The sequence below is a fragment of the Palaemon carinicauda genome, chromosome 31 (assembly GCF_036898095.1).
Source record: "Palaemon carinicauda isolate YSFRI2023 chromosome 31, ASM3689809v2, whole genome shotgun sequence".
Lineage (NCBI taxonomy): Eukaryota > Metazoa > Arthropoda > Malacostraca > Decapoda > Palaemonidae > Palaemon > Palaemon carinicauda.
Window position 1 is genome coordinate 70755 of NC_090755.1, and position 23975 is coordinate 94729.

General features: G+C 46.8%; 2 protein-coding genes across 5 annotated transcripts in view; one reads left to right on the forward strand and one right to left on the reverse strand.

Annotated features, from left to right (window-relative positions):
* LOC137624220 (protein sel-1 homolog 1-like) overlaps nucleotides 1-19950 on the reverse strand; it is a 40109-nt gene extending 20159 nt beyond the window's left edge. The window contains exon 1 of the mRNA XM_068354715.1: nucleotides 19935-19950. The gene's annotated coding sequence lies outside the window, so the exon portion shown is untranslated. The remainder of the gene's footprint in view (nucleotides 1-19934) is intronic.
* Nucleotides 19951-23319: 3369 nt separating this feature from the next.
* Nucleotides 23320-23975, forward strand: part of RabX6 (RAS oncogene family member RabX6) — a 44303-nt gene continuing 43647 nt past the window's right edge. For 2 of the 4 annotated variants that reach the window (XM_068354718.1, XM_068354721.1), the window contains exon 1: nucleotides 23320-23393. The gene's annotated coding sequence lies outside the window, so the exon portion shown is untranslated. Of the gene's footprint in view, nucleotides 23394-23595; nucleotides 23620-23639; nucleotides 23770-23975 lie in introns of those variants that run through there. The other 2 variants (XM_068354720.1, XM_068354719.1) reach the window with 2 other exon arrangements.

Consider the following 23975-nt stretch of genomic DNA (forward strand, 5'->3'; position numbering starts at 1 on the left):
TGAAGGAGTCGAATCTTGGATCCGACACCCCAGGGTTTTGAGTCTTAGCAATGAACTCAGGGACGAACTTGAACGTTACCTCCCCCCATCCCCTTGAATGGGCAACGTCGTAGGAGAGACCATGAAGTTCACTTACTCGTTTGGCCGAGGCCAACGCGAGTAGTAACACCGTCTTCCACGTTAGGTGGCGATCAGACGCCTGGCGTAATGGTTCAAAGGGAGCTCTTTTCAGAGCCCTGAGCACTTGAACCATGTTCCAAGGAGATGGTCTGACTTCCGACTGGGAGCAAGTAAGCTCGTAGTTGCGTATGAGTAGAGAAAGTTCCAACGAAGAGGAAATATCCATTCCTTTCAGCCTGAAGGCTAAGCTTAAGGCTGAGCGATAGCCTTTCACCGCCGAGACCGAAAGGCGCATTTCCTCCCAAAGATATACAAGGAACTCCGCTATTGTTGAAATAGTGGCATCGAGCGGAGAGATACCCCTTCCACGACACCAACCACAAAAGACTTTCCACTTCGCCTGGTAGACGCTGGCAGAGGATTCTCGCAGGTGTCGAGACATCCTGTCCGCAACCTGTTGAGAAAATCCTCTCTCCGTGAGGAGTCGCTGGATAGTCTCCAGGCGTGAAGCCGAAGCGAAGCTACGGCCTTGTGGAAGATGTTGCAATGTGATTGTCTGAGTAGCTCGTGACGTGGAGGGAGTTCTCTTGGGGGTTCCGTTAGGAGTTGCAGAAGGTCCGGGAACCATTCCGCATGATGCCATAGCGGAGCTATGAGAGTCATGGAGAGGTTGACCGATAGGTTGGCCCTGTTGAGCACCCTTCTCATCAGACAAAAAGGTGGGAAGGCGTATACATCCATGTTGTCCCACCTGTGTTGAAATGCATCCTGCCAGAGAGCCTTGGGGTCCGGGACTGGAGACCAGTAAAGGGGCAGCCTGAAATTCAAGGCTGTCGCAAACAGGTCTACAGTCGGGGAACCCCACAAAGTCAGGACTTTGTTGGCTATCTGAGGATCCAAAGACCACTCGGTACTCACTATCTGTGTCGCCCTGCTGAGGCTGTCGGCGAGGACATTCCTCTTGCCAGGAATGAAGCGAGCTGACAGTGAGATCGAGCGGGTTTCGGACCATCTCAGAATCTCTACTGCAAGATGGGATAGCTGTTGCGAGAAGGTACCTCCCTGCTTGTTGATATAAGCCACTACTGTGGTGTTGTCGCTCATCACCACCACGGAGTGGCCCGCCAGGGTTTGTTGAAGAGCCAGAAAAACGCCCTTCAATTCTAGCGGGTTGATGTGGAGGCACCTTTCCGATTCTGACCAAAGGCCTGAGGCTCTTTGGTTCAGAATAAGGGCCCCCCACCCTTGATTTGACGCGTCCGTAAACAGAGTCAAATCTGGGGGGAGGACGAGGAGATCTGCTCCCTTCCGTAGGTTCTCGTCGTCCAGCCACCATCGAAAATCCGCCCGTTCCGAAGGTCCTATGGGAACTAGGAAGTCCGGGGAATCGTTTCCCTGATTCCATCATAACTTCAGCCGCCACTGAAGGGATCTCATCCTGAGGCGGCCGTTTGGAACAAGACGAACCAAAGATGATAGATGACCTAAGAGACGTAACCACAGTTGGGCTGGAAGCTCTTCTCGTCTGAGGAAAGGTTCTGCTACCTTCCTCAGCCTTGCTATCCTTTCGTCTGATGGAAAGGCTTTGTGGAGAATCGTGTCTAGTTTCATGCCTAGGTATACCAGTTTCTTCGTAGGGCGCAGAGAGGACTTCTCGAGATTTACCAAGATCCCTAGATCTTGGCAAACTTACAGAAGCCTGTCTCGGTGTCGCAGAAGGGTCGACTCCGAGTCTGCCAGGATTAGCCAGTCGTCCAGATAACGAAGGAGACGAATGCCGTTCCTGTGAGCCCACGACGAGATCAGAGTGAACACCTTGGTGAACACCTGGGGTGCCGTGGAGAGACCGAAACACAGCACCTTGAACTGGTAGGTCTTGCCGTCTAGGCTGAATCTTAAGTACTTCCTGGAAGACGGATGGATGGGGATCTGGAAGTACGCGTCTTTCAGATCCAGAGTGCACATAAAGTCTTGTGGTCTCACTGCAAGTCTGACCATGTCTGCTGTTTCCATACTGAAACGAGTTTGTACGACAAAATTGTTTAATGCTGAGAGGTAGATGACCGGTCTCCAGCCACCAGACGCCTTCTTTACAAGAAAGAGTCGACTGAAGAAGCCTGGGGAGCCGTCGTCGACCTCCTGGAGAGCATCCTTCTTGAGCATGGTCTCGATTTCTGCCCGGAGGGCCAACCCCTTTGCCGATCCCAAGGCATAGGAGTTCAACGACACTGGATTCGCTGTCAGGGGAGGTAGAGATGTTGTGAACGGGACGCGATACCCTTGACCGATCACAGAGACCGTCCAAGGGTCGGCCCCGAGTTTCTGCCACCTCTGCACGCAACTTTTTAGGCATCCCCCCACAGGTGGACACGCGGGGGGACTGCCACTCCTAGTGTTTGCGACCTTTGCCGCTTCCTCTAGGAGTTCTACCTCCCTTAGAGGACTTGCCACGTTTCTTGTCTTTCGGCTGAAAGGACTGCAGCTTAGACACGCTTGTCTTGGCTGCCGGAGCCTGCTTAGGTGTCTTGCGAGGCTGCTGTTGACGTTGTTGTTGAGGGGCTGGAGGTTTATAGGGCCGAGATGTGAGATGTCAGGGCTCTTTGGAGGAGAGAGTCCTGGTTCGATCTCCTCCACCTCTCAGCCGACTGCTCCATGTCATGAGGCTCCAGTAACTCCCCTCCAAAAATAGAGGAGTGCCTGAGCCTGCTGACGTCTGCAGTGGGGATCTTCGGATGGAACCTCTCGGACACTGAATTGCGTCTTTTGAGGATCATGTTGGCCCACAGGTTAGTGACCTGGTGGGCTAGAAACTCAATAGAGCGAGTGCCCGAGAGGAGGAAGGTCTCCAAAGCTTTCCTATTGCTCTCCTTGGACAGATCCTCGGATCGCAATAGGATGCCCAGAGACCCAAGCCAGAGATCAAGCCACGAAGTTGCCTGCATGGCACTCTTCGCGACTTTTTCCAGGTTTTGGGTCTCTGACGCTGCAAACGTCACCTGCCGGGTAGAGCGCTTCTCGAAAGAAGTTCCCTTTGCTAGTTCTTCCACGGAATGATGGAGTGGAAGAGACATGCAAGACTCCCCGTCGATCTCAAAATACCTCCTCTGTTGGACTAGAGGAGGTGGGAGGAGTCTGAACCCGGCAGAAGAACGTCCTAAGGAGGCCAGACTGGAGAGTAGAGCTTTGACCTTGTCTCTGGCGCCTTTCACCCCTTTAGACCAGGGCAAAGCCGCACTAGTCTTGGGGGGCTTCTGGACACCAAAGACCTCGTCAAGCACGGTGTCTTTCCCCTCGCGAGGGGCTGTCTCCGGGTCCTTGATTTTGTTGAGCTCCCTCATCAATACAAGGACCTGCCAGAACGCATGTTCTGACTCGCTGTGCTCTCCTCTTGGTGGACTGGCAGCTAAGTCTCCCATCCCCAAGAGGTCTTCTTGGGGAGAAACGTGGACGTCCTCCCCGGGGATAGCTGGCTCTTGACGAATCCTCGATGAAGATTTTGGAACAGTCTTGGTGTCCTTCGATTCCCTCCTGGGAGGGAAGTAGGACTCCAACAAAGACGCCCGAGGAGGACCCTCCTCCCGTGCAACCCCTCCTCTATCCGCAGAAAATTCTCCCCTTGGTTCCAAGGGAGAATTCTCCGAGTTAGAGGAATCCCCCGAGGCCGAGATAAACTCATCTACAGGAGGGGGTGGAGCTGCAGAGGTTGGAGAAGGAGAAGGGGTCCGCCTGATGGGGTTCCTGGAGACCAGCTTTCCCCGGGGAGGAGTCACCATGAAGCCCACTCCTTTCCTTTTCTTCAACGGTGGAGAACCCGTCACAGGGTCCCGTCCCTGATCAGTGTTGGAAGGCTTAATAGCCTGGACCACAGCATTGATCATGTGGCGGAACCATGGTAGACGGGTAACTGACGCTGTGTCAGCAATCCCCGCTGGAGAAAAGGGGATCTCGCGACCCTTAGGAGTGGACACCACGGGGCCTTCCTGAAAAGAAAAAGATGACTGCCTAGACCTCTCTGCCAATCTTCCTTCTTCTGCCGTTGTCCTCCTCTTGCGCGAAGGTGAAACCTGGGAACGCCTCCCAGGAGGAGCGTCATGCTGATGATCCTTGCGATCCGTATGACCCACACGGGCGGGTACGATGCCGCGCCCGGGAGAGCTCGTGAAAGAAGTTTCGCGCGCGGGCGAGGTAGCGCGATGGCGCGTAGGTGAGCGTCCTGTGGGTGAGCGTTCGCGCGTAGGAGAATGGCGGCCATAGGACCGCGCGTGATGGCGCGCAGGTGATTGGTGCGCAGGTGAACGTGCGTGGGAGCGCGCAGGTCAATGGCGCGCAGGAGGGTATGCACGAGGTCGAGTAGAAGAGCGTGCATATGAACGCGTAGGAGAACGTTCCAGAGAACAAGCTGGCGAGTGGGCGCGCGACCTCTTAGGAGAGCGCTGGTGATGGTGGGAGGGAGAGAGATGTCTCCTAGAAGACTTGGTCTCCCTCAACTGGTGGCACGCAGATCTGTCAGTGATTGGGGCGCATGAAGGAGAGGCCCCCTCTTTAGAGCCTGCAGGCCCCACAGCGTGTTGGCGTGAAGGGCGAGCTGTAGGAGATCATGGGCGTGTGTGCGCCAAACTTAAGAGGCGCTCAGTAATCGAAGGGCGCGCAGGGGCAACTGGGAGTGCAGGAATCGACGAGTGAGGCAAAGGTGAACCCTTGCGAGCGTCTGAATCAGAAGATCTTGAGGGCGCTGGAGAGCGTGGGCGCGCAGGGCATGCAACAGGCACTAGTGCGTGCTTGCGCGCGCGCGCGCAGGAGAGTGATGGTGAGCAGTGCGCCCATCAGGAAGTTGTTACTTCTCAGGTTGGGGGCGCCCTAAGGAGCGCTGGCGAGCAGGGGAGCTCTGGCGAGTAGGAGATCGCTGGCGCGTTGGAAGGCGTTGTACCTTCTCTGGGTGTCCAGGAGAGCGCTGGCGCGCAGGAGAGCGCTGGCGCGCAGGAGATCGCTGGCGCGTTGGGGAGCGTTGGTCCTTCACAGGCTGAAGAGCGCGCCCAGAAAGGCGCTGGCGAGCAGGAGATCGCTGGCGCGTTGGGGAGCGTTGATCATCCTCAAGATAAAGAGCGCGCCCAGGGGCTGGCGAGCAGGAGAGCGCTGGCGCACAGGAGATCGCTGGCGCGTTGGAGAGCGCTGGCGAACAGGAGATCGTTGACGAGTAGGTGACGAAGATGACCTACGCTCAACTGCACGCAAGCGCGCAGGGGCCAAGGACTCAACCCCAGAGTCCTTTTCCCCCGAAGGGGACGGTACCTGTAGGATTACAGGTGACGGCAGCACTGAAGATCTGGCAGGAGTAGGGGATCGTGAACGATCCGCAGAGAGGTCAAGGGATGTTGCAGGAATGACCTTCTCCTGACGAGGTAGTTCCTCCGCAGGGGGAGGAGAAGGAGACTCAAAGAGGCGCCTCTTCACCCCTTTATAGGGAGAAGGGAGCCCCCTCTCTCGAAGAGGCCTACGGGCCTTACGTCGAATGCGACCCCTGGGTAAGGAGTCAGGGTCATCAGTCCTTCGAAGAGTTGTCTCTGAAAGCGCGCTCCCCCGGGGGGGAGACGAGCTCGCAGGAGAGACCGGAGGACCCACCTTCCCCTTCGAAGGCTGCGCGGAAGGGAGAGGTGAGTCTTCAGCAACATCCGAGGCAGCAGGATCAAGGGTTTGACTTGACACGTCAGAAAGGACAGTCAAAACAGCGTCGACAATGTCCGAAGGATAAACCTCCGGAATTACCGGCGACTGTTCGACTGCAGCTCCCAGCTGCAACAAGTCAAACAGGCCTTCCTTGGAGGGAGTGCCCTTAAGCCCCAAGGAAGCCCAAAGCTGAAATAAACCATGGTTAGATACCATACAGTCAAATTCATCAAAATATAAAATATCCTCCCCCGGGGGAGGAGAGGGAACAACCTCGCTAAGGGAGGCCACGCCCTCTCCACCACCCCGAGGTTGGCAAAAAACACTAGGGCCTGCGATCTCACTCGGCGGTTTCACAGGTGAAGCCGGACGAGGGAGACCTTCGGAGGAGGTTCGGGCGGTGCAAGGGGAATCCTTAGAGACCTCCTTCTTCAAAGTCACCTTCGAAGGAGATCGGTCTTTCTTGGACTTCTTCTTGCGCCTACGGCCGAACTTCTCCCACTGGAAGGCAGACCACTCCCTGCACTCACTGCACACATTTTCCTTGTTACACCGTTGACCTCGGCAAAGGGGGCAAAGGGCATGAGGATCCGTATCCATAGAGGACATAAAAGTCCCGCACGGGCGATTAGGAAGTCCAGGGCAAGTATGCATTGTTATAGAGTCGAGGCCAACTTCACACACAAACTGTTTAAAGAGAAAGCAGAAAAAAGATTAAAGGCTGTCAAGCGATGGTGAGAGTAGAAACGTCTGATCATCACCCGAGCCAAAAGTGAATTGAGCTATTCACAGTGTGTGAGGGGGGGGGGGAGGGGTAGCTAGCTACCCCTTCCCTACCCCCCGCTAACTAGCAAGGGGGTAGTTAACCCTCGTTAAAATTTAATGGCTCGTCATTTCAGCTCCGCCAAAATAATACCCCATGTAAATAGCATGGTTTGTATTAGGTTACGGAACAAATAAAATTTATCTCGGTGTTTAGTATAAATGGAAAGAGAATCGAAGAGGCCTAATAAAGGCGGGTGAGATATAAAATATATAGAGGTAAATCTATAAATATCAACAATAATTTATAAAGTGATAAAATAATTACTAAAAGCCTTTAACACACTTCCGTACACTGAGGGAAGGGTCGGCCATCTTTTCTCTATGGAAAATCCAGAGAGAGATTAAAAAAGCAAGGGTAAAAAAGTTTTCTATCCTTTCAAAAGAATTTCTTTTGAAGATCGTATTGCTTGAGAATAATCCAACACGGTGAAAGCCATAAAACCATGAACAAGTACTTCACCAATCAGTAGAAACTTGAGGTTAAGCGCGAGCGGAACCAATGCTGTCACTACCACTGACAGAGAAGAACTGAACTCCTGGAGAAGTATATGCGGTATCTGGCCGATAGACGGCGCTGGTGGGCACACCCGGCAGCCATCATGGCGATCGCTCGCGAGTTTTTGGAATCTGTCGACCGTAGGAGACGTAAGCTATATATATATTCACCGGCTAAGTTTAATATTTAAAATTAGTATTTAAAAAACTTCAGTTTGTAAGAAGAATGAACATAAAGTCAAAATCGATTAACTCTTTCTGTAAAGTGAAACCGTGATTCTCTTTTTCTCTATCGTAACGATAAAGTGCAAACTGCGTAGCATAAATAAACTAAACGTTAGTTCATCTTTGAAAACAGCACGAAGACTATTCAAAGAATAAATTTCTTAAAATATTTCCTAAAAATATTCATCTCATCAATCTAAACAAATATAAAATATAAAAGTTGAATGGGCTCAACATTGTTTAACTTCGTTTTCCAAGTCAGTACCGCCTACAAAGAATAGGCAAAGGTCGCTTATAAAAAAAAAATATAAAATTTATCACGGTGTTTAGTATAAATGGAAAGAGAATCGAAGAGGCCTAATAAAGGCGGGTGAGATATAAAAAAATATAGAGGTAAATCTATAAATATCAACAATAATTTATAAAGTGATAAAATAATCACTAAAAACTAAAAGCCTTTAACACACTTCCGTACACTGAGGGAAGGGCCAGCCATCTTCTCTCTATGGAAAATCCAGAGAAAGATTAAAAAAAAGCAGGGGCAAAAAAATTTTTCTCTCCTTTCAAAAGAATTTCTTTTGAAGATCGTATTGCTTGAGAACAATCCAACATGGCGAAAGCCATAAAACCATGAAAAAAGTACTTCACCAATTAGTTGAAAACTTTGAGGTTAAGCGCGAGCGGAATCAATGTTGTCGTTTCACTCGACAGAGAAGAACTGAATTCCTGGAGAAATACATGCGGTATCTGGCCGACAGTCGGCGCTGGTGGTCACACCCAGCAACCATCATGGCGATCGCTCGCGAGTTTTTGGAATCTGTCGACCGTCGGAGACGTAAGCTATATATATATTCACCGGCTAAGTTTAATATTTAAAAAAACAGAATTATAACATTATAATTATGCAACTGACTTTGAATGTTCCAAGTATCACCGACCCCCGAAGGGACATGAGGCCTGAGCAGAAAAGTTAAAACACAATTATATTCATAAAAATAATTGAAACAAATAAAACGAAATTATGAGAGGCTATCGTAGGCTTAGTACGGAGTAAGAGGTGAACGACCTCAAGAGAAGGGCCGGTCTCCACGAAGGCAACCATGGTGGCCTAGGAGTGAAAGGCCGTGATCAAGAAAAGATCGTAGTGGCCTGCAAAGCCGGCGATACTCTCGTAGAACGTACACAACACACACAGCACAACACCGAAAGCAAAGGAAACTTACTATTTTCTATACACCAAAATATACATAAATATCAATAATGTTTAAATATATTAAGTATAATAAAAAGGTAAGTTAAAGGACAAAACAATAATGGCCGTCAAGTGAGGATAGGAGCTGAGACTACCGATCGCTATCCGAGCCAAAAGTAAAGTGGAGTATTCTACGGTGTGTGTGAGGGGGAGGGGTAGCTAGCTACCCCTCCCTAACCCCCGCTAACTAGCGGAGGGGTAGGAAACCCTCATTAAAACTTTTATAGCTCGTCGTTCAGCTACGCCGAAGTAATTACCCCATGTAAATAGCGAGGTTTGTATTTCAGTTACGGAACAAACGAATGTTGGGGTGACCAGGTGATGAGGCTGTGACGGTCGAATACGTACGAGACTCATCCAGTCCACAACCTACAGAGTCTTGAAGGGGAAGATGGAAATGACCCCTAGGGAGGCTGTATGCTCCTGTTGTGTACTCAACTGCAAGACCTCTCGCAGCTTTTCCTTAGGGGGGAACCCGAGAGCCCCAAGGAAGGCCACTACAAACAAACAGTGTCATCAGAAACCAACTTGACTACGAAGGCGGCCGGCGCTGTTTTACTAGGCGAAGCAACGGAGTCCTCTGCAGCATAGGGTTGTCCCGGAGTCATGTGGGCGCCACTCGTACTCGACAACCTCCAGAAGAAGCTGACAGAGCAGATTCAAGATGGCGAGGTCGGGCCAACAGAGTCCGATGGCAGGCAAGGTTTCTTCCCTTCTGAGGATCACCCAGAAGGGGAAGAATCCCTCTTAGCTGCCTTCTGCTATCGCCTGTTTAACCTCGTCCACTGGTAGGGCGACCACTCTCAAAAATTGTTGCATAGAGACCCCTGCGTGCACGAGTGACTCCTACATGCAGGGCCGAAACCATGAGGATCAGTCTACACCACTGACATGAAACCCACCCCAACAGCTCCCTTCAATACTGGAACATACCTGCATGGTTATTGATTTCCCCATAAACAGTCACATCTGAAAAAGATAAAGGAAAGTTTTTAGCTTTTAGGCCAGTATTGGGAAATTTTATTTGGTTTTAACGGAAGGGAGCAAAACAACATCTGCACTCCTAGCAAAAATAAAAAGAGATGGGTTGTTACTAGTGAGGGTGTGAGCTGGGTGGCTGGTCTAACCACGCTATAACCTTCAGCTATCTAGCACAGGGTAGTTACACCTTGCAAACGCTTTGACGGCTAGTTTGAGTTATTGCCAAAATATCTCTCCCATGCAAAGAGCATAAGGGTTTATATATTGTGCCGGAACAAATTCAATTTGCTATGAAACCCAACATGCCTGATGCTATTTGAAATACAGATGCAACTAGGGTATGTCCTATAAGAAACACGAGTCAGGTTCCCACTACGCATGTGATAAATGGGCCAGAGGTACCGCCGGGTTCACGATTGCAGGCAAAGAAGCTAGTGACTGAATGGAAAATCACCACAAGTACTTGGAATGTAGGTACTGTACTCTAACGGGAAGATTGAGAGAAATAGAGGATGAGATGGAGAAGCTGGAGGATAGATTTTCTGTGTGAGCAGAATACTGGATGGAACTAGAGAGATAGGAAATGGGTATGAAAATAAAAAATTTATAAGTAATTTGTATTTTTCCTAATATACTTTCGGAGCAGCTGAAAGACGAGCCATGATAATTTTAGTGAGGGATAACGACCCCAACCGCTAGTTAGCGGGTGGGGGGTGGGGTAGACTGGCTACCACACTCACTCACACTTCTCAACTGAGTAACCACTTTGCTTTATGGCAGGACTTCTCGAGGAACAGGGTGGCAGGCCAATTTGTATAAATAGCTCCAGGTTTGTAAACTAGGAAATATACAAATTACTTACAAATTTGTTATTTGTTCCGGCGTAGATACAAACCCTCCGCTATTTATAGGGTGACTTACTCTAGGAGGGAGGAAGTCCACACCAACTATAATAATACCGGGTTTTTTGGGCTCAAGCCATGACGTCCTGATGGAAGGTTCCTTGAGTAGCTTCCTTGGGTATATTTAACTACAGGGATATTCCCAGAGAATTAAACTAAAGGTTATCACAGAATTCTAACTTCTGGTGCGAGTACCCTAAAGGTTTCCCTTTAGGATATCGTATATCAACAGGGGACGTATGCATTAACACGCCACATAGCTATCTGCATCCCATATAGAGTTAACACTTCGATATGGAAAGGTGGAGAATAACTGGGGAGCCGTTCCACAGTTACACTCGTCCGTGGCTGCTTTTGGTACTCGAAATGTAAACAAAAGGGCGCCATTGCTAAATGACGTCACGTCCGTCCTCATCCTTCAGCCTGTAGCCCCTTGCTTTGGTCGGATTTCCCTTTGTGCGATTTTCATTGACTTACATCGCCATTATGTTGTTACCTTCAGCCTCGCCTTCTTCTGGAAAGTTGAGTACCAGGTCCCAGTATTGTTTAAATAAGCTCTAGCTGTAAAGTAACTCCTACTTTTCATAAAATATTGTGTTTTGTGGCGGAGCTGTGCCGATCCCGGACGCGCCATTTTATGGCGTCGCTGTTCTATTGCATGCCTTATTTAGCTAGCCAGAACAGCCTTATCCGGTCTCTTAACTAATTTATATTATTAGTTATTTAGTCTTCACAGCTAGGAATTACTTATATCGTGTTTTAGCGCTCATCTACTCGGTCGTCGTTCGACCCCATACTAGATAGCTAGCTTAGCCCCTAGGCTAGATAGCCTAGTGCTTGTGCTCATGCATGATATTTACCAGTGATCCTAGGTTAAGTTATGAAGATTGGGGCATTATTAAACATACTGTTAACTGTGATGTAAGTGTTCTCGCCTTCGGGGACCATATAGGAGACCGGGTTGATTGCGTATCTTTCCACCCTAACCTAAATGTAGGAACCCCTATATGTTCCCTAATCCCCTGCCTGCGGGCATTCCCTCTGTGTGGCCATGCTTCCCCTTCTATATAGGGGAATCTTGTCTACAATCAGAGTATTTATCGCTTCTCTGTCTATCCTAAGGGAATGATCCCCCTTTAGGGTTGCGACCGAGAAATAAGGAACGGCTCTGCCTTTCCTCAGTTGCATCTGGTTGGGTTACTCCTCCCTCCCTGCAACTTGCGATGTGTCTTTCAGCCTACCTAGCCTAGGAATTAACCCTCCTTCTCTAGGTTAGGCTCTGGGGGCTAGTTCTGTACTTTTATAGTTTGAGACGGTTCTCCTGTACCAATCTCATTCTGGGCTACCTAACCTAGGTTAGGGAGCGTTCTCCCTCTCCTTGGTGGCCGTTCTTGTACAGAGCCTCCACTATGAAAGGCCCCTCTTCTTCTCCCTCCCCACCTATCCCTTTGGTGTAGGCTTGCCTATACACATCTGTCCTTAGTCCTACAACTCCTCCCTTGGGTGGAGTGGTAGGGCTAACTTGTTCTCCTGCTGAACTGGCCGCTCTGGTACACATACCCTTCATAGCGTTCTATGGGGGTAGTCGCCGGCAGCGGTCCGGCCGGCGGGGGTTTCCCCCTCTTGAGTGCCCTCTAACCATCCCTTGGGTTACCCCAGGCACCCGGCCGACTGCCGACCACCTGCCGCCGGATGCTATGAGTAACTACTCCTATCATGAGTGCACTCTCTCCGGAGGGATGCCGGAGGGGTATGTGGTCTTGCCCCTCCCATCCCTCCTTACCTTTCTCTCCATCTATCCTGGTGCCGGTCCCTTGCCGCCTCTACTGCCGGCGATACCGCCTTACCTCTGGTGACATTCTTTCATAAGATGCCCTCCCCCCCTCTAAGACGTCAGCCTTCCGTGTGCCGGAGGCTGCCGCCTTCCGGCAACATACAGCCGACATCCCACCCCTCCTTTTACCTAGTAACAGCTGGCCGACCTTTGGAGCCGGCCACCGGCATGCCGGCATTGATTGCCGGCGGTCTAGGTATACAACCATATACATATCCATCTTATGAATTGATCCAAGTTCACCAGGCCGTCAGCCTTCGGCTGCCGGAGCCGCCGCCTCCTGCCGGCGACCCGCCGCTGTGTCGGCGGTCGCCATGATGGTATTATATATTTAAATACTCAATGTGTCTGTCTTGATGCCTTCCACCCTGCTGGACCGGCCTCCGGCGTGCCGTCGGTCTGCCGGAACCCTACGGAGACGTTAAGGGACATGCACCCCTTCTCATACCTGCCGACAACATGGCGACAGTCAACATTCTGCAGCCAGATGGCTTAGCCACTACTATATATAGGTATTGTCTTACCATCTAAATCTGTGGCTGTGCTGTTTGATTGCACATTACAATCCCAGCATACTCTGTGTGTCTTAGTGCAGCCGATTGCCGGAACCTATATCTAATAAGGGGTTTCTCCTATTCCCCTTCTACTCCAGGAATCAGAGTGGTCTCAGTCCCTGCTACACCTCGCGGGCAATTTCTCTTAGAGGCTTAGCTTCTACCCACCACGGCTTATCCATATGGATTTCCGTTTTGTGACCTTCGGCCACAAAAGAAATTGCCTACTGATAAGGTTACGGTAACCTACTGGGCGGGATTCACAAGTATGTGTCTATCTACTTCCTTTCCCGCTCTCTACTCTCAGGCATTATAATACCTTATGAATCGTTTTAATGCTTAAAAACTTAGATTAAGTTATCTTAATTTTAGAGTAATGTAAGTCATTCTTATGCCTTCCATGTACTCATGATCTCTTTCTTTTACAGGAGGAGTATATGAAGTGCGAAAGCAACTTTTGTGGAGTGAAGCGCCCGGACTTCTACGGGCACAAGGCGTGCCGGACCCACGCCCCCTGCGCCGCCAAGAAAGGCGACCTGAAATACTGGGACCCGCAGCACTGTACAGTCTGCAAGAGTCGTCTGGTCGAAGTGTTCGACGATCCTCCTTCAGCGGAGGCAAGGGACAACGCTCGAGAGAAGCTACGCAAGTGGGTACGTGGCTTCCAGAAGAACGCCACCGGACCGTATCTCGCCAGCGAAGATTTGAGGGCCTTGCTGTTTCCAAAGGCATCTAAAGACTCCGTGGTCCCCAGTGATCAGATCCCCACCGTCCAGCTCGTGGTGGAACCTGATATCGTCATGGCCCAGTCCATGCATGAGTGCCACTTAGATTCCGATAACGTGGAACGTATGTCGGAAGTGTCGAAAGGGACGGAGAGGAACCTCATGGGCGAGGAGCTCGACTATGAGGAAGATCAGGTGGAATACCCTGATTCGGAGCATGAGGTCGCTCCCACTCCTACTCCCGCATCGACTCCTGCACCGTCCGAGGAACCTGTTCCTTCGACTTCTGCCACCCCGGACCCTCTTCCATCAGGCACTCAGGAGGTCTTCAAGATGCTCGAAGCCCTCATGGAAAGAAAACTTCGTGAGACCCAGGAGCAATTCAGGTCTACCCTAGTAAGTTTTAAACAACCGAAACGGATTTCGGTTAAGGACCTCCCCTCTTGCTCGGATACTAACCCATGGAGGTATGCCGAGCATATGCCGATCACGACTGGTAAGATTTTCATCAGTGAGAAGGTCGGCTCGATCTTGTTGGAAGAAGTGGAATTCTTCCCGAACTCCGAGGCTTATCCGGACTGTTACGTCCGGCTCAGGTCCGAACCAGCCTCAAAGGAAGAGATCGAACCGAAGAAAGTAATCGTGTTCGACCTCACGAAGGCCCAGGCTATGCTAGCCAAGATGCCGGCGCTCAGCAGGAAGCACCCAACCTTCGTTGCGCCGAATGATGCGACCTTCCCCTTTATAGAAAAGGCCTTCACTGCGGTCTTGAAAGCAGTGGAAGAAGGGAAACCTTGCCCTGTACTGGAGGAGTGCAGACCCTTCTCCCTTACCGTCCCCCCCGATGATAGACACTGGAAAGACGTCCAGTCAACCTTCACGGTGGGGAAGTTAGAGCCTGACGTAGCCGGTCGTCAGTTCAATGAGGACCTCCCAAGGCTAAATGATCTCCTTCGTAGAGAACAGGATACGAAGGAGAGGCTTGCCGCATCACTGTCCCTCCAAGTACAGCTCGAACTCATGGCCGGAGACACTAGAGTCCCGGACTTCTACATGGTCCTAGCCAAAACACATTTGGCAACGGTGACTAAGGACCTGTACAGCTTCATCAAGGCTCGCAGAGCCTGTCGTGAATTCGTGTTTCCAGCGCGACGGTAAAACACGAATCCCGGAGGCTGATTTCCTCCAATATCTGGAGTAAATATCTCTTTCCCTCCTCCCTGGTGAAAGAGATTGCTGACAAGGCCGCCACGGAGAACAGGAACCTTCTCCACAAGTGGGGCATGTCAAAGAAAAGGAAATCCTCTCAAGACGATGGCCCTCAACCTAAGAGGAAGTCCCAGAAACCGAAACCCCAGCAACGTCAACAGAGACGGCAGTTTCCGGGTTCCGCTACTCCCCAAGTGGCAGCACAGCCACAGCAGACCTTTCAGTTGGTCACCCAGCCGGTGGTGTCGCAGTCACCGGTCTTTACCCCTGCATTCGAGCAACATGCTACTACCTTTTGTCCCAGAGGTAGGGGCTCAAGCAGAGGTTCCGGCAGAGATTCGTCTCGCCGCCCCTCCAGAGGCAGAGGAGGAAGGGGAGCTAGCGGCCGAGGTGGCAAACCCTCGGAACACCAAAAGCAATGAAGTGCTTCCGGTGGGAGGAAGACTCCGCCAATTCCAGGATCGTTGGACCTTCGATCCCTGGGCGCACAGCATCGTCAAGAAGGGACTAGGCTGGAGCTGGACGCAACCACCCCCAGCCTTCCAGCAATTCTTCCAACAGTCAACCCCCCTCCTGGAAGAATACGTCCTAGAACTCTTGAACAAGAAGGTGATCAGGAGGGTAAAGTCAACCAGGTTCCAAGGGAGACTATTTTGCGTTCCCAAGAAGGACTCCGACAAACTCAGAGTCATTCTAGACTTATCCCCTCTCAACAAGTTCATTGCGAACAACAAGTTCAAGATGCTGACTCTCCAACAAATAAGGACCCTTTTGCCTCAAGGGGCCTACACGGTCTCCATAGACGTGGTGGATGCCTACTGGCACGTTCCAATGAATCATCACGCTTCCTCCTACCTAGGATTTCGACTCCAAAGGAAAAGTTACGCCTTCAGGGCCATGCCCTTCGGGCTCAACGTGGCTCCACGGATCTTCACCAAGCTGGCAGACGCCATAGTCCAACAGCTCCGCCAGCGCGGCGTCCAAGTGATGGCTTACCTAGACGACTGGCTGGTCTGGGCGACATCGCCCGAAGATTGTGTAAGAGCCTGCAACAAAGTCACCCAGTTCCTAGAACATCTGGGATTCAAGATAAACGCCGAGAAATCTCGCCTCTCTCCAGCTCAGAAGTTCCAATGGTTGGGAATCCATTGGGATCTTCAGTCACACCGCCTTTCCATCCCGCAGAAGAAAAGGAAGGAAATAGCAGGGTCTGTCAGAAGACTGCTGAAATCCAAACGGATCTCAAGATGACAGCAGGAACAAGTTCTAGGCTCTCTACAGTTCGCCTCTGTGACAAACCCAGTGCTTCGCGCACAGCTAAAGGATGCCGCGGGAGTCTGGAGACGTTCCGCATCCATCGCTCGAAGAGACCTCAAGAGACGGCTCCCAAACAGACTTCGCTTACTATTAAAGCCGTGGTCGGAAGCAAAGGCCCTGAAAAGGTCCATTCCTCTTCAACACCCGCCTCCATCGATCAACATCCACACGGACGCTTCACTGGAGGGTTGGGGAGGTCACTCCCACCAACGACAGGTTCAGGGAACATGGTCTCCCCTATTCAAGACGTTTCACATCAACATCTTGGAGGCCATGGCGGTTCTTCTCACCTTGAAGAAACTCTCCCCGCCTTCCTCGATCCACATCCGTCTGACTCTGGACAACTCGGTGGTAGTCAGATGTCTCAATCGTCAGGGCTCGAGATCGCCCCAGATAAATCAGGTACTTCTTCCAATCTTTCGTCTGGCAGAAAAGAAGAAATGGCACCTGTTTGCAGTTCACCTACAAGGATTCCGCAACTTGACGGCGGACGCTCTATCACGGACAAGCCCAATAGAGTCGGAATGGTCTCTAGACGCAAGATCATTCTCCTTCATCTCTCGCCAAGTCCTGGAACTTCAGATCGATCTCTTCGCAACGAGCGACAACAATCAACTTCCTCGATATGTGGCCCCGTACGAGGACCCCAAGGCAGAAGCAGTGGATGCCATGTCACTGGATTGGAACAGATGGTCCAGGATATACCTGTTCCCTCCCCCCCAACCTTCTGCTGAAAGTCCTCTCCAAACTGAGAACCTTCAAAGGGACAGCGGCCCTAGTGGCTCCCAAGTGGCCCCGGAGCAATTGGTACCCCCTGGTCCTGGAGCTGCAGCCCACGCTGATCCCCCTCCCGGGCCCAGTTCTCTCTCAACAAGTACAGAAGTCGACTGTCTTCGCTTCATCACTGAAAGTCAGGGACCTTCATCTCATGATTTTCTCTCCCTGGCCGCAAAGAAAAGGTTTGGGATCTCGAAGAAAAGTCTAGACTTCCTCGAGGAATACAAGACCGAATCCACATGACGGCAATACGAATCTTCCTGGATAAAGTGGGTCTCGTTCGTCAAAGCAAAAAACCCTACGGAAATCACCATTGATTTTTGCATGTCCTTCTTCATTCACCTTCATGGACAAGGCTTAGCGGCCAACACGATTTCCACCTGCAAATCGGCTTTGACTAGACCACTACTGTACGCTTTCCAGATTGATCTGTCCAGCGATATCTTCAATAAACTGCCAAAGGCATGCGCTAGACTACGCCCAGCACCTCCACCAAAACCTATCTCCTGGTCCCTGGACAAGGTGCTCCATTTTGCCTCTAACCTGGACAACGATTCGTGCCCTCTAAAGGACCTGACTCAAAAAGTTATCTTCCTTTTTGCTCTCGCCTCGGGAGCCCGAGTCAGCGAAATAGTGGCATTGTCAAGAGACGAGGGTCATATCCTGTTCGCAGACACAGGAGAACTTACTCTCTTCCCTGATCCGACGTTTTTCGCAAAGAATGAACTACCCACCAAGAGATGGGACCCTTGGAGAATCTGCCCCCTGAAGGAAGATGTCTCTCTATGCCCAGTGGAGAGTCTTAAGGTCTATCTTCGAAGAACTTCAGACTTCGGTGGAGGTCAACTCTTCAAAGGAGAAACATCGGGTAGCGACCTGTCACTGAAACAACTAAGAACGAAAATCACCTACTTCATTCGCAGAGCGGATCCTGACAGTACACCCGCAGGTCATGATCCTAGAAAAGTCGCGTCTTCTCTGAATTTCTTCCAGAGCATGGATTTCGAAAGCCTCAAGAGCTTCACAGGGTGGAAATCGTCGCGCGTTTTCTTCAAGCACAACGCGAAGCAAGTGCATGAAGTTAAACATTTTGTGGTAGCCGCAGGTCTGCCGTTTAACTCTGCATAGAACAGCGAGTTACTTGGGAATTTTACTCTACGGGTGGCTGTGTTGACCCTTGTGTGATACATAGTGATTTCATGGACACTTAGTGTTTCTAATAGACTGTTCTTATCAAGGTGAAATGTCAGAGACTTCACATGAGTGCCACATGCCCTAGGGCATGATGTGTTTTTCCTTGAAAAAGACTGACGTTCCTCCGGAACTTGTGTTTCTAAAAGTGAAATTTCTTTCAGATTCAAGATTGAAGTCTTTTATTTTCTATGTACATTATTCTTATTATTGTAAATTAACTTTACACCTTTTATTGCAATTGTTATCACTATAATCTGCAATCTATGAAATAAAATGTCTATTTTATTACATGTGTGTCTCTCTCCGCTCCTATTATTATTATGAAATACATGATTGTCATAGTTTCATTTACCCCTTCCCTTTGGAATGAGAAGAATAATATAAATTTACCTGTATTATATGCTCACTCATGCTGTGTAATATTCCTACTTGAATACTCACCTTCGTCCTGCCTTCGAGACCAGATTGATCTCTCCTCCATGGAGTATTGTGATTAATTATCACTTGTCTACACTTGAGAATATTCCTACCCGAATATTAACCTTCTGTCTTGTCTCTGAGTCCTGCACGAACTCTCCGCAGGGTGAGTAGCCCTTCAATGATCACTTCGGCTTTTGGTATGATCCGCCGGGACTTCTCTGCCAGGGGGGGCAGCTTCGATCCCCACGGAAACTCTAACGAGGACACATTACATACCTCTATTCGGAGCCCTTGGCACTTACTTAAAAAGGGGAAATTTTCAACGATACATTAATTCTCTGGTACACTTCCATCAGGACGTCATGGCTTGAGCCCAAAAAACGGATTTTGAGCGAAGCGAAAAATCTATTTTTGGGTGAGATAGCCATGACGTCCTGATGGACCCTCCCGTCTATTCTAGTCCAGCCTTTCAGGCCCCGCCCTGTCCTGCTGTATCATGGAGATTAGCAAGGAGCTGGCCTCAGGATGAGGACGGACGTGACGTCATTTAGCAATGGCGCCCGTTTGTTTACGTTTCGAGTACCAAAAGCAGCCACGGACGAGTGTAACTGTGGAACGGCTCCCCAGTTATTCTCCACCTTTCCATATCGAAGTGTTAACTCTATATGGGATGCAGATAGCTATGTGGCGTGTTAATGCATACGTCCCCTGTTGATATACGATATCCTAAAGGGAAACCTTTAGGGTACTCGCACCAGAAGTTAGAATTCTGTGATAACCTGTAGTTTAATTCTCTGGGAATATCCCTGTAGTTAAATATACCCAAGGAAGCTACTGAAGGAACCTTCCATCTGGACGTCATGGCTATCTCACCCAAAAATAGATTTTTCGCTTCGCTCAAAATCCGTTTATTGTGTATTTATGGCTGTAATTACTACTGAAGATCAATCGCTTTCAAGTGTTTTCCCTCCCAAAATCTGGATTTCCTCTGGGATCTTCCTTGTTTTATTAAGTGGGTTACCACGGTAATATTGTACTGTATTACAGGACAGTGTAACCTAGGAAAAGAACTACTTATTCATATTGAAAAAAAAAATTCTCTTCGAAAATGACACTCGCTCCCGTCGCAAATGAATAGTTTCAGAAATATATATAAATCTATATCCTATGATAAGGAGGGACCCCCAGTGGGAACTCGGGGTTTTGGGTGGGGAAACGATATATAAAATTACTTACTTTACTTGTTTTGGGTTTAAATCCAACCCTCCACTGAAGTCGAGTGAACTACTTCTCGGCCGGGTCCTTATTAATCATCTAACTAAACATTTTCATTATAACTTATACAATTCTTTGATTGTAGCATCTTCCAAATCATATGATCTTGTGAAAAGTAATGTCTTTAGTTTCTTCTTAAATTCAATAAATACAATAAAGACATACCATTGCCCGATTTTTCGCAGGATTAACAATTTCACGGTCAAAATGGAAAATTCGTTTTTCCAATCACATGTATAAAAAAAAATGTCACAAGGATTCTCAGGCCCAACTGCCAAAAGTTGAACTGCTGACTAGTCTGACTTGACTCTAAGTTCTTAACTTGGATGTCCTTTGTAACATCTCTGGAGGCCGTGTGATACATTACCTGTAGTTTGTTATTTTTCTTTATTCAAATTTGTTATTTCCTCACATCAGATATTATTACCATTATTATTATTATTATTATTATTATTATTATTATTATTATTATTATTATTATTATTAGCTAAGCTACAACCCTAGTTGGAAAAGCAGGATGCTATAAGCCCAGAGGCTCCTACAGGGAAAATAGCCAAGTGAGGAAAGGAAACAAGGAAAATATAATATCTAAAAAGAGTAACAACATTGAAATAAGTATCTCATATATAAACTATAAAATCTTTAACCAAACAAAAGAAAAAGAAATAAGTTACAATAGTGTGCTCAAGTGTACCCTCAGGCAAGAGAACTCTAACCCAAGACAGTGGAAGACCATGGTACAGAGGTTATGGTACTACAGTAGACTAGAGAACAATGGTTTGATTTTGGAGTGTCCTTCTCCTAGAAGAGCTGCTTACCATAGCTAAAGAGTCTGTTCTATCCTTAGCAAGAAGAAAGTGGCCACTGAACAATTACAGTACAGTAAGTTCAGTAACCCCTTGGTGAAGAAGAATTGTTGGGTAATTTGTGTTGTCAGTGTTGTCAGATGTATGAGGACAGAGGAGAATTTGTAAAGAATAGACCCGACTATTCAGTGCGGATGTGTGTACGTAAAGGGAAAATGAACCGTAACCAGAGAGAAGGATCCAACGTAGTACCACCTGGCCAGTCAAAAGACCCCATAACTCTCTAGCGGTAGTATCTTAACGGGTGGGTGATGGCAATAATCTTCTTCCAAATATCTTATCAACAAAATATAATTTTTCATATTGTTATGTCCTCTTATTGTGTTTTTTTTTTTTTTTTTTTTTTTTTTTTTTTTTTTTTTTTTTTTTTTTTGCCACTCAACTAACAAAGCGTTGGTATATTCCTGGCAAAATAACAGAAAGGAGACTAAACCTTCCACATTTTTCACAATAAATGTATTTCCCCGACTCTCTATCTCAGACTTTCTAAGTTTATATTTTCAATGCATTTAATGTATTGATTCTTGGCTCTTGCTCTGAAAAATAACTTATGCAGAAAGTATTGCCAAAGATTTATACTTTTTAGATTTATATTACATCTTTCATTTCCTGTATATTTCTAAGTTTATTTCGTAAAAAATAACCTTGCACTTTCATCCATGGCAATAAATTTTAAGTAAAATTCTCCCAGTGACAACTTTGAAGGGGTAAGTTAAGTAAACTGAGTTGTTCTCTTAAAAAAAATATTACCTGTTTTTTCATAAAAAAAAAGAATTACGAGAATCTTAAACATACTAAAAGAACGTAACTCAATTAATTTAACTACCGGTCACTAAACATAAACTAAAGCAGCAAACTTTAATTGTTACCAGAAGTTTTATAACTATATGTGGATCAAGTAAAGATAAGCACCCCCGCACGAACAGGGAGTGTTTATCTTTAGCCTACTAGCTCAAACATGGGAGTGTTTTTCTTTACTTGCTTAAATTCGCGTAAATTACCATTTCTATTAATTGATTTAACGAGTTTTGTTTTTCTATTTGGGAAAATTATTCATGTTTTTTCTTTTGAGTAGTTCAACACTTACTCGATTAACGAGATGCTTAAACGAGTTGTTTGATCTCTTTATTTTTTGGATATAACTTTTGATGTTCTAATGGGTTGTTTTCTCTTAATGGATTTTAAACCATTGATTATTGTCTTAGGAGGTAAAATTTTACTTTTTGATATGATATACCTCAGAAATTCTTAAGGAAACCACTTCTAACGTGGAACGTTCTGTGTATGAACAAATTGTTAAGCCACTGTTGGTTGAGGACCAGACTCCTGCGATTTTTTTTTATTTTTTTCTATTGTATATTTAATAAATATTTCTTATATTTTAAGGGCATTAATATCATAATTTTGCTCACTAATAAAATTCAAAATTATATAATGTGTTTAATTATAGTTGAAACCCTAATAATATGCCTGCTCGTTCCTAGCGGAAGTGCTTAACTATACTGTACTTACCTGTTTACTTACTTAATCCCATTAGGGAGTGCTCATCTTTACTTGCTCAAATTCGGGAGTGCTTTTCTTTACTAGTCAGTTATGGGTTGCTTATCTTTACTTGATCCCTATCTGTTACCGGATATTTAGAATGTGCTTTTTAAAATAGGCCACATACTGTCGCAGTGACAGAATTTCCTAGGCCACATACTATAACAGCACCTTCATTTCTTACTTTGTTATTTTCCTCATTTGCTATCTATATAGGCTTAACTATTGTAAACATTTTGTTGGTTGTTTCCACCACCACCTTCTTGAATATCGAAGGTTATCATTTTTAATTCCTCTATTTTTCTAATTCAGGGTAGGCTACTTTTTATAGGCCTACTGAGGCTTCCCATATATCACCTATGTTTTAATGGAATATATCCCTGTTCCTATCTCTTCCCTTACTGTGGTAATATCTGTACTTTTATTAGCACCTGATACTTACTTGTATCCCATTTTATATCTCATGTAGTAAGCCTATCTCTATTTCAGTTTTTGTTATGTATATCACATTTTTGTCATACAGAATATTTTTCCTAAATGTTTTTTTTTCACATTAGCACTTCTATAAAAGTTTTTTTTTCTATAACTATATGTTAGGTATACTTTTTTTTTAATCTTTTCATTTTTTAAAGTTTTGAATATGGCCCGCTTACTATCTAGTATAACTCCTAAATTAATTATGTTTTCACTATTTTATTTTGATTCATTGTATAGAATAAAGTTCTTTATTCTCTTTGTGTTTTATGAACTACGTTTTCCTGCTTTAATAAAAGATTGATATTGTTCATTGCATCGACACCATCTGCAAATAATATTAACCCTCTCTCTGCTAAACAATTCCCAATACCCCGCTTATCTTTCACATTCTTTATATTAATATTAATGTTAATATTAATATTAATATTCATCTGAACCTTGATGTTGATCTTGTGTACTCTTGTATTATTCAACTCATAAATTCTCTTTTTCTTGCTAATAATTATTTAAATATCCCGCGCCGACGTCTTTATTATAATTACCATATTAAAAAATTCGATTATAAAAATAAATTTAGCGAACGAACTTGGGATATTAAGACTCTTTTTTTATAATAATTTACTAATAAATACCGGCTAAGAAATATCCTCAACAAATTCTCAGTTTGTCAATTGACTCAAAAGTTCTCAGCTGATTGAAGAATAACAATTTTGGTGAAGGCCCCCCACCGCCTTTACAAGTTAGTATTATGTCAGTCGATTAGAGTTACTAAGATTGCTAAATTTATTATATTAGGTAGAGAAGAACTGGTATGGTGTGAAAATTGAAATAATATTAATGGATATCTAAATAGAATGACAGGGAATACTAAAAGCCGAGTTGTGCAGAGTCAAACAGTGCTGACCGAGTCTAAAATTTGCATTCGTACCGTACACCAACATGAAGACTTAGATCTTCGTAGCTTCGTAAACATTTTTAATTTACGAGGTTTATTCTTCAGTTCTTAAGTTATTATAAAAAATATATATCTACACGAGACTGCATTTGCTCGGCGAAAAGTATTCTCGTCCTCCTAGGATTCTCCTCCTGTCAAGGCTAGCCGTGAGGAAGACAGTGTACGCCCACTCATTATTCTACGGTTAAATGACTTAATGCAGTTGTAGAATTTAATAGCGTATTAAAAACTGTCAATAAGCTAGTAAAGTGTTTATTTTGGAATCGTGAAATTTTCAAATAAGTAAGTGACCTGTCATAGTTAGCCTACGGCAGGCAGGTTACTATCCAAACCCAATTTCATTGAAGCAGATTTTGTCTGGTTTAA